Source organism: Rhinopithecus roxellana, chromosome 10, assembly GCF_007565055.1.
Source record: "Rhinopithecus roxellana isolate Shanxi Qingling chromosome 10, ASM756505v1, whole genome shotgun sequence".
Lineage (NCBI taxonomy): Eukaryota > Metazoa > Chordata > Mammalia > Primates > Cercopithecidae > Rhinopithecus > Rhinopithecus roxellana.
In genome coordinates, this window is record NC_044558.1 from 18042797 (window position 1) to 18052471 (window position 9675).

Consider the following 9675-nt stretch of genomic DNA (forward strand, 5'->3'; position numbering starts at 1 on the left):
CCATTCTTCATGCCTAGCCTTTCTCTTATCTCAAGAACCTATTCATGCAGAGGAGCTCTTTTGACAGTTCTATCCACGTGGAGTTCGGAGTTGAGGTGTGGAGAACCTATCCACTGACATCATTTACTAATTCTTTCCAAGAAGTTTGGGAAATGATTGTTATCCCTTTAATTTCATAATGCTTTAATCCAAATGATAGATCCAGTTGTGGGAATTGTAGCATTTTGAAGCAACTTTGAAGCACCTTGACATAATATCATGTAACTGCCCCCACCCTCCCATCCCTAACACACACAAACACTTCAGGGACCTCGCCTGGATGAGCTAACAAGCTACTCGTCTAGTCCTTTGTGCATAGGTGAGACAAGTGCCTTCTTCCCTCTGAACACTGTGCACCCAGAGAACATATCTTCTTGACTCACTGCAGAAGGCTGACACCTGTGGCCGGCTGGCACCAAGAGGAAGGACTCCCAGGGACAGCAGCTTGTAGTGAGCTAACAGAATACCTGCCTGGTCTGCAGCTCTCTTCTCCGTATCATAGGTTTCTCCTGCTTGTCCCGCCATCCCTCATGGTAGCTGGGACTTCCCCTTTCATCCCTGAGAGATGCTCTGAGATCTTTGTCAGGTAAGAACCAGGAGGCAGGCCGCCCAGATTTGTCAAGATGGGAAAACAGAAACCACTGAGCCCGCATGCTCTGTGCCGAGCCAAGGCCCATGTCCTGTGGCAGGTCCACTCGAGTCCCTGAGGAGACTCCAGGAAGAGAAAGACAGGGAGAGTTCCCTTTAAACAAACAAAACTCAAACAGGAGAGTGGCTTTCTTTAGGAAGGCCTTATGCTTGGCATTGAGTTGGATAGCGGTGTGGAGCCCCAGGGGTTCATCTTGGTCTCTGTGATAGTTTCCTTTCAAGTGGGAAAAGGGAAGGGGCGCACGCAGACCTGGTTGGGGCACAAGGGTGCTGAGAGGGAAGTGAAGGAGACTCTAGCACTTTGCTTTTGTCATCTCCCTCAGACTAGCAGGTACACAGGGTGAGCTCTGACATCTCCCCCAGCAAGCCTTTGCCTCTGTTTTCAGGGCACACCTTTGCCCACTTGGCTCTCATGCAGCCCTGGCTCTGGCTGGGGAGGGAAGTCCTTTATCAGGCCACATTTTCAGACCTTAGGCCTGAGACCCTGGCTCTGCTCTGCCCTCCTGGCTTCACCCACAGAGCTCTCTTGAGGCCCTGCTGTCTCCTATGCATGCCCGCAGCCAGCCCTGCCATGTCCCACTCTTCTCCTTCCTCAGCGAGGGCTCCTCAGCTGAATCATGCCCGAGCCCCATCCCCTGTCCCCTTCACTATAAAAAAGCCTAATTGAGCTCCCTGGATCTGTTTCGATCTCTAATTTATCTGCCAGCTGGGGAGTAGGCCTCCCCACTTCTGCCCCTTATTTTCTTTATTTTCTGAAATCCTTGAGTCTTCACAACTGGAACTGAAATCAGAGCTGTAAAACACACCATGCCAGTGGATGTCATGAAACTGGTTCAAATCTCTGTTCAAAATGCTTGTTTGTATTATAGTCCAAGTGTTCTGTGTTGTGTGCCAAGGCTTTTACCAGTAGCAACAAGCCATTGGAAAAAGAAGTATCAAGTACAAATCAACTTGGACCAGCCACAGGTCTCATTCAAAACGAATGGACAGAGCAGACAAATCCAAAGAGAAGAGTGGAAAGGGAATTTCGCCTAATTAGGAAGCACAGCTTTCTAGATCCTCTCATCAGCAAGTCTTTGTCTTACTTTTTATCTCCTGTGTAGTAAAGAAGAAGTAACCAGAGAATGGGAAGGTTTAAAAAGCCTTTTTTTTTTCTATTTTGAGACAGAGTCTCGCTCTGTTGCCCAGGCTGGAGTGCAGTTGTAATCATGGTTCACTGCAGCCTTAACCTCCTGGACTCAAGCAATCCTTCCGCCTCAGCCTCCTGGGTAGCTGGGACTACAGGTGCATGCCACCACACTCAGCTAATTTATTTATTTATTTATTTTTTAGTGCAGACAGGAGTGTCTCACTATGTCGCCCAGGCTGCTCTCAAACTCCTGGCCTCAAATGATTCTCCTGCCTTGGCCTCACACAGTGCTGGAATTACAGGCATGAGCCACAGCACCTGGCCTAAAAAGCAAATTAAGTTAAATTCGTTTGCAAAGTCTAGATCAGTAGTTTTCAAACTTAAGCCTGTATCAGAATCACCTGTAGTAAGTCTGGGGCGGGGCCTGAGAATTTGTGTTTCTAACATTGTTAAGGGATCTTTGGGGTGTTGTTTTTCTGGCTGGAAACCTCTGTGGCCAGTGGCGCCTTTGCCCGAATTTTGCTTGGGCTTGATGGGCTTGTTTCGTCCACTTGGCCTGGCAGGGGCGCTCAGCTCATGCTACCAGCCTGGGCCCCATGCTTGCCAAGGACGAGTCAGGTGTGGAGTGGTGAAGAGTATGTGAGCGAGCATGGGGTCCAGCCACCGTGCAGTCAGACATGCCGGCTGCTGCAGTGGAGTGGGCAGCTCCAGGTGCCAGCATGGGTGCCAGCTCTCTGCAAAACCGTGGCAGACCTGGTGCACTACAAGCAGCTTCCATGCCTGGCACCAGGGAACAGGTTGGCACCTGGAAGCTTGGAGATGCCAGGAACTACAGGGCCCCAAAGAGGGAGTCACAGCCCTGGTTTTGGGAGCTCCCAGGTCTGGGCTCCCTGAAGGGCTGTAGCTCTTCTTTCTTTCTCTTCTTCCGCAACATAGTGAGCAAGGGACACGTCTCAGCCCTGTTTGTGTTAGTCTCGCTATCCAGCAGGTCCCACTATTCATTCTTGTCCTGCAGGAAGAATGAGGTACACAGACAAGTGAAAGGTGGACAGAATGAAGAGGTGCTTTATTGAGCAATAGAACAGCTCAGAGGAGACCTGCAGGGGGCAGCTCCTTTCCGCAGACAGGGTGTCCCATCAAGTATTTAGCACCTAGCAGAGAGGGTAGCTCCTCTCTGCAAGCAGGTCGTCCCCACAAGTGTTCAGCTCCCAGCAGAGAGGGTAGCTCCTCTCAGCAGCTGGTTGTCCCATCGTCTCTTCTTCCTCTGCCCTTCTCTGGCTGATCCCAGGGCTTTCATGGGCCTCAGAGGGGAGGAAGTGCACACCGATTGGCCCATGGGTGACCATAGGCGGGCCCGGAGAAAGCATCCCAAGTCCCTACTCTGGTCTGCCGTACGGGCAGCCCGGCCCCCAGCCTTCAGGCACACCCTGGCCTGAAGGTGGGGCCTCACTGGGGACCCGCCCCCTTCAGCCCAGAAGCGGGTCGGCCTTCTGCCGCTGTCCATGGTGCCTAGACTGCTTACGCCAAGGGGCACCTGCAGGCCAGCGCGGAGCTGCTCTCAGCCCTGACCTTGGCTTCCCCTTCTGTCCGCATCAGCACCCACATTCTGGAGAAGTCTGAGGCAGCAGGGCGCTGGCATGTCAGCACTGGCCCCAGTACATGCACCCCTGGCCAAGCTGCGACAACGTCCAGGCTTGGCTCCACATTGCTCGGAGATTGGAGTGGGTGCCAACAGTGGGGAAAAGCCAGGCAGCAGAAGCAGGCACTTCCAAGCCTGCAAGGGTGGAGGGACAGCCTTCCCAGGCCCTCAAGAGGGCAGAGAGACCTGGGTCCACAGCCCTGACTTGGGCGCCTGCTGCTGCATCCAGAGGGGTTGGTTGGGGCTGCTACCTGCTCCTGGCTCCTGCCCGCTCCTTGGAGTGTACAACGCCGGCTGTGCCCCCTTGCAGCCTGTGGCGGGGGCTTCAGGTCTTCGCTGGACCCGGGGTGTCATCCAGGGCAGGGGCAACGTTACCGCAAGCTTTCCCCACAGCCTCGTTTCTCAGGGATGCCCAAGGGTCCCCCTCACTTGGCTCGTGGCCCTACCTAGGGGGGCGCCTCCGGGAGCAGATCATGGCCACAGGCCCTGGGCCTCGGGCCTGGCTGTTGGGACTGTGAGGCTCGACAGTCACCCCAATGCTGGACTGACCCTGGGGAGGCAGCCCCAGGTGGCCTCGCCCAGAGCCTCCTCCCAGGGCACAGGAACCTGGCACCCTCGGCAAGGTGGGCACAGTGGCTACACCACTGGCTAGGTGCCCAAAGCGGGCACTGCTCCTACTTCCAGTCCTGGGCCCCGAAGCATGGCCCCAGCTCTGCACCCCTCCTTCCTCTCCATGTGCAAGTGCAGCACCACTCTGGGCCAGTTCCGCCCTGAGGCCCCTCTCTGCGAGACCATGTAGCTCCGTCTCCGACGGGTGACCTGGCCCAGCTCCATTGAGGCAGCCCCCAGGGCGGCAGGCTGCTGGGAGGTAGGGAGGGTGGGCAGGGGCAGGTTGCCTGCCTCTTCCCCACACCCTCCCCACAGCAGTGGCGTGATGGCAGCAGCCACTCTGGACAGCCCACCGCTGTCATTGACATCTTCCCAGGTGGGGCTGATGTTGTTGGTCTGGGACCACACTTGGAGAACCAGTGCTTTAGGGGTTGTGTGGAGTAGGTGTGAGGTCAGGGGTCTCTGGTTCTGTGAGGCCTTGTGCAGTGGCAGGGACTGTGCCACATGACCTGGAGGAGGTTCTAGTTCTGGGAGGCAGGGCTTTGGGCAGAGCTCCACAACCTCCTCCTGAGGCTCCTACAGTTGCCGAAGAGCACGGGCCACCTCAAGGCCTCCTGGCTAAAGCTCAACTTCTTCTAGAGTTCTTTAGCTGCTACTGTCATGCCTCCCTCTTCTTGGGTGGGGAGAAGGTGGTGGAGGGAACCCTGGGGCACATGATCCAAGAGGAGCCCCGAGCCCTAGAGCAGTGATGGTTCTCAAACCTGAGCAAGCATCACAATCACCCAGGGTAACATGTAGATTACTGGGCCCATCCCCAGAGTTTCTGATCACAGGTCTGGGCTGATGGTGGCTGAGAATGTATATTTTCAGCAAGTTCTCAGGTGATGCTGGCTGATGCTTCTTGGCAAAGAGAATGAAAAGGCGTCTATGTTCTCATGTTCTTATGACTAGGACCTAGAGGCCTTGGACACTGACAGTTGCAGTCCAGGGAGCAGTCTGAACATAGACTGGGAATTCATCCGGTGCCAGACTAAGAATTCAGAATGACTTGATTTTTCTTGAGTGAAGGACTGGCAAAAAACTACCAAATTACATACAACATTTATTCTTCTAAAGTATTTTTGAAACTAATCATTGGATGATGTTGTTTAGGTTCAGCCATTTCAACAAAGGGAGGAGAGAAGAGAACTCACATTTATCGAGCTCTACTGAGCTTTTTGCTAGGTGATTCACCTACATTATCTTATTTGCTTCTTGAAACGACCATACGAAGAGGAGGAAATAGGCTTAGAGAGCTTAAGTGACCTGCCTAATTTCACACAGCTTATGAGAGCTGGACTTGTATTCCAACTAAGGTCTGGCTCCAAACACTTCCCACTACACTGGGGAAGGGCAAAGAGGGTGTCTCTGACCCCACCTGCCAATCAGGAGGCCAACCTCTTGGGAGGGTACAAAGCTTTTGTTTAACCACTAAATCCCACAAGTAGTAAACACGCTGAGACACCATGCCTGACAGTGAGCAAGACAGACAGGCCATCCAAGCACATCTTTTAGAAAGCAGCAAATGGGCATTTCTAGAGGCATAAAGTCCTGAGTCAAACAAGAGTGAGGGCCAAGCAAGGTTTTCAATATGTGCTGTGCTTGGGGAGGAAGAAATGGCAGTGGGTCACTCCACAAGGGAAACTATGAATGCTCGATCCAGACATAAGTGTTCTGGTTAAAACGACTCCAGAAAAGACATCCATTGTCCTTGCTTCTACTTCCTACTTAATACATTTCCCCCATCTGTAAAGATCAATCTCTGTCTTTTAAAAATATTTTATCATGAAATAATAAGATATACAAGCAAAGTATACAGACTAGTATGATGAAAACCTATTTACCACTGTGTTTAAGAAATAAAATCTTACTAATGTGATTGTCCTCTTCTGTTTACTTCATTCCCATCCACTTGTCCATTCCCAGTAAATAGCACCCTGACTTCAGAGTTTGTCATTCCTACACAAATGAAAGACCTTTTTTGATCTATGTAAATCCAAATTCTTCATATTCATCAGTAATTTTAAATGTAGTGCAAAAACTCACCTCCTTCACAAATTGTCCTTGATCAAGCCCACCACACTTAATTTTTACTGTCTCTTTCCTAGCTTACATCTTTCATTTTTTTTAACTCTATTCACTTTTACTTGTGGATTTATTCTTTGGAAATAGTTCACTTCCTCCATGAGCTTTTTTGATCACTCCAGGCAGCACTAATATCTGTTCCAAAGGCGAAATATAGGTGGCTTTTAAGTTAAAATTGTTCTGGATTCAAATATGGACCCTGTCACTTACTAGGTCTGTGACCTTGAACAATTGACTCATTTCTCTTGGTGTCTAGTTGCTCATTTATAAGATGAGGTTATGGCAAAGATCAAGTGAGATAGCATATTGTGGTTCATCATTTCCATGCATGTGAATGTTATCTTCAAGGTGTTCAAATCCATGACCATCACCAATTTTTAAATTACAAGCATTGATTTAGGTGCTTGAGCTTTTTTGGTTCATTTTTTGGTTACATACTATCTCCTAATATGCTATAATGGCTCCATGTGCATAAATAAGACTTGTCTTCCCTCAGAAAACTGTGTTCTCACGGAAAGCAGAGAGTGAGCCACACAGAATGACAATATAACTTACCATTCAAACTAAGACACTTTTGAGAGTGAGAAGTGCTATCAGTAATAATTGCCCCAGGTCTCATCACAAACCAGGACTGTCCCTGGGAAGCCAGGACACATGGCTATCCTAATCATATATTTCTTCAGAGTCTCTCCAACCCTCAGTCCAGTGCTAGCTAGGAAGTAGGTACTTGCTAAATCAATACTTGTGGAGGGGAATTGAAGGCCTGACAGCGTCAGAAGTTAGCAAACATGGCTAGTCTTATATAGCTCTTCCTTTCCTCCCTCTGTCTCTGTGCACCCTTCTTATTCAGCACTAATATCACCCCCAAATGGCACATTCATCATCCCAAATTAGCCATTATTAAAGTCATCCATTTGCGGAGCTGCAGCTAAAATGAATTGTGTTATTATTCCAGTTACGGCAATGAATGGCTGAACATCAAAAGCCATTTTGATTTTGTAGCAAGAAGGCAATCAATTATTGTGTCCTGCCGGCTTGTCCAAAGTAGCGCCCAGCTTGTTGCTAGTGAGTATAAGCCTCCTTCTCCACCTAGTTATACACACACACACAATACTGGAGAGCCCAGGAAAGGGAAGGATATATTCTTTCTACCAGTCTGGATCAACTCTTCCTCCCAAAAGTTGGGGTCTTCTCCGCTTTGAGGCTATAGAGGCTTCTCCTGACTTACACTGCCTTTCTCTCTCCCACTCCTGATCCCTATAGGCCTGGGGAGTGAGCCAGCCTTAGTTGCAGTCTTGGTTTGGGTCCCCCTCCACTACCCTGCTACCTACACTACAGATTGGTCTTATCTGAGGTGACTTTGTGAGGCTCAGTACCCCAGTGACTTAATTTCTCAACCCCTCCTTTTGGAGTCACACAGTTCGCAGGACCCCACCCCAGCTGCCCAGTGTCCTCACTCTGGAAAGTTACTGATGAACGAGAGGCTTGAGTCAGTTCAATGAGAGGCTTGAGGCAGCTCATCTCCCAGAAAAACCCTGAATTGTAATAGAGTCTTCACTATTTTACCTCAAAGGAATGATTTAAGCTCCCCAGAGTAGGACAGTGCAGAGGAAAGGAAGAGGGTGATGCTAAACACTGCCTAGACAGGGGACTGGAAAAGGTATTGATCAGCAGGCCCTTTCTGTGGTGGAAATAATGATAATGGTGGTGAGAATAATAGCAGCTACTGCTTTTCAGCTGTTTATACTGTGCTAGACATAAACCTAGCAATCCAGGCCCCTCCAAACCTCACTGTGCACAACCTCTGGCTGTTGGAAAGGTGAAAGGAATGAAGGTACTGCAACTCTCCAATGCATATTTCCTGTGAGCTACACTGGGTGAGGTGCTGTGAGCTCTGCTATTTCACATCACATTACACTGCAGCTCTGCTGCCTTTAGCCAAATCTCCCCATTCATAGCCTCGTCTCCCTGTCACCCACTTTGCTTTAGGAGTCAGGCCTGGGAGTAAGATTTAGCAGGAGTGTGTAAGGTAGAGCCAATTTCCCGGGCTCTTCTCCCCATCAACAAGTAGAAGGCAACTAAGACCACGTTGATTAGCTGAAATTAAGTTCTCTCAGCTGGATAATGTCCCCAAGGGCTACCAGTATAGAATTCATTCACCTGTGCCCAGTGACAGAAATTACGCAAGCCCTGGCATCTCCCTCAAGCTCCTAAAACAGGTTGCCAGCCCAATGGCTGTCTGATCACTAGTATCTCCCTGTCATTCCCCACACACACACACACACACACACACACACACACACACACACACACTACAGACACACACTCACACATTCTGACGAAATTATCTGATGAGATCCTTCTAAGATGTTCACATTGCTTGTGCGGACAGAATCAAGATTGTGAAATATTTGATTGATGATTTTTGTTTATGGTTTTAAATTCCATTCCTACCATTACCAGGAAGAAGAAGAGTAGAAGGAATTCTCCCCATTTACAGGTGAGAAAACAAATATGAAAGATAAGAGACTTGTCAAAATTATGTAAAAAACAGACACTGGACTTGAGTGACAAATGTAGCCTTAGAGTTTCTAATTTGTTTTCTCACCTTAAGTAATCTCTGAGTTGCGAGTACTTGGCTATTTGTTCTGTTGGGCCAGGAAGATCCAAAGATTACTATGTTCCTCCAAGTATCAAATTGACACAGATTCAACCTTGTTTTTCTCTGTTCCAACCTCTTTTTCTCTCAATAGGGAGCAAGAGCTTTCAAAATACAAATAATTGTTTTTCACAATTTAACAGCAATGCCAGCTTATTGCAGACATTTAGAAGCTGAAGATAAGCAAAAATATATATAATCTGCAGTTTCACCACTCAGTGATAACTGCTGTAATCATTGTGGTACATTTCCTTTTTGTCTTTTTTTGTGTCTATATACCCATATGTGTACATATTTTATACCATATTTCCTACATTCTAATACACATATTCTTCATTCCTGAAATCAGGATGTATCTTATAATGATATCAAAATGACTTGCAAATGGCCAGGCAGAGGAATCTACTGTGATATTGTTGTCATTGCTTATGAGTATGCAGACTTAGCTGTACTGAGACGGTATCTGTACATCATGTTGTCACTTCAATTGAGTTATTTGCGTTGGTAGAATCATCATGGTTAAATTTTTAACTTAAATTTGGCTTTCTCCTTAATTGTCACTTAAAATGTCTCCTAAAAATTACACTATGATGCATCATTGAAATGAAAAATTATTATGTCTGCAGAAGATTGCCTGTCACATGCCAGAAAATGCAATTAAAGGTAGTAGAAATTGCCAAATCTCTTGGAATGGATCATATAAATTTCAAAGCTAGGAAAGGTTGGTGTGACTGTTGAACGCATTTTGAGGGACTATCACTCAGGCACAGAACGTCTATCCATCAACAGTTTCTTGGTGACTTTCAAGAGAAAGTGATTGATTTCTGG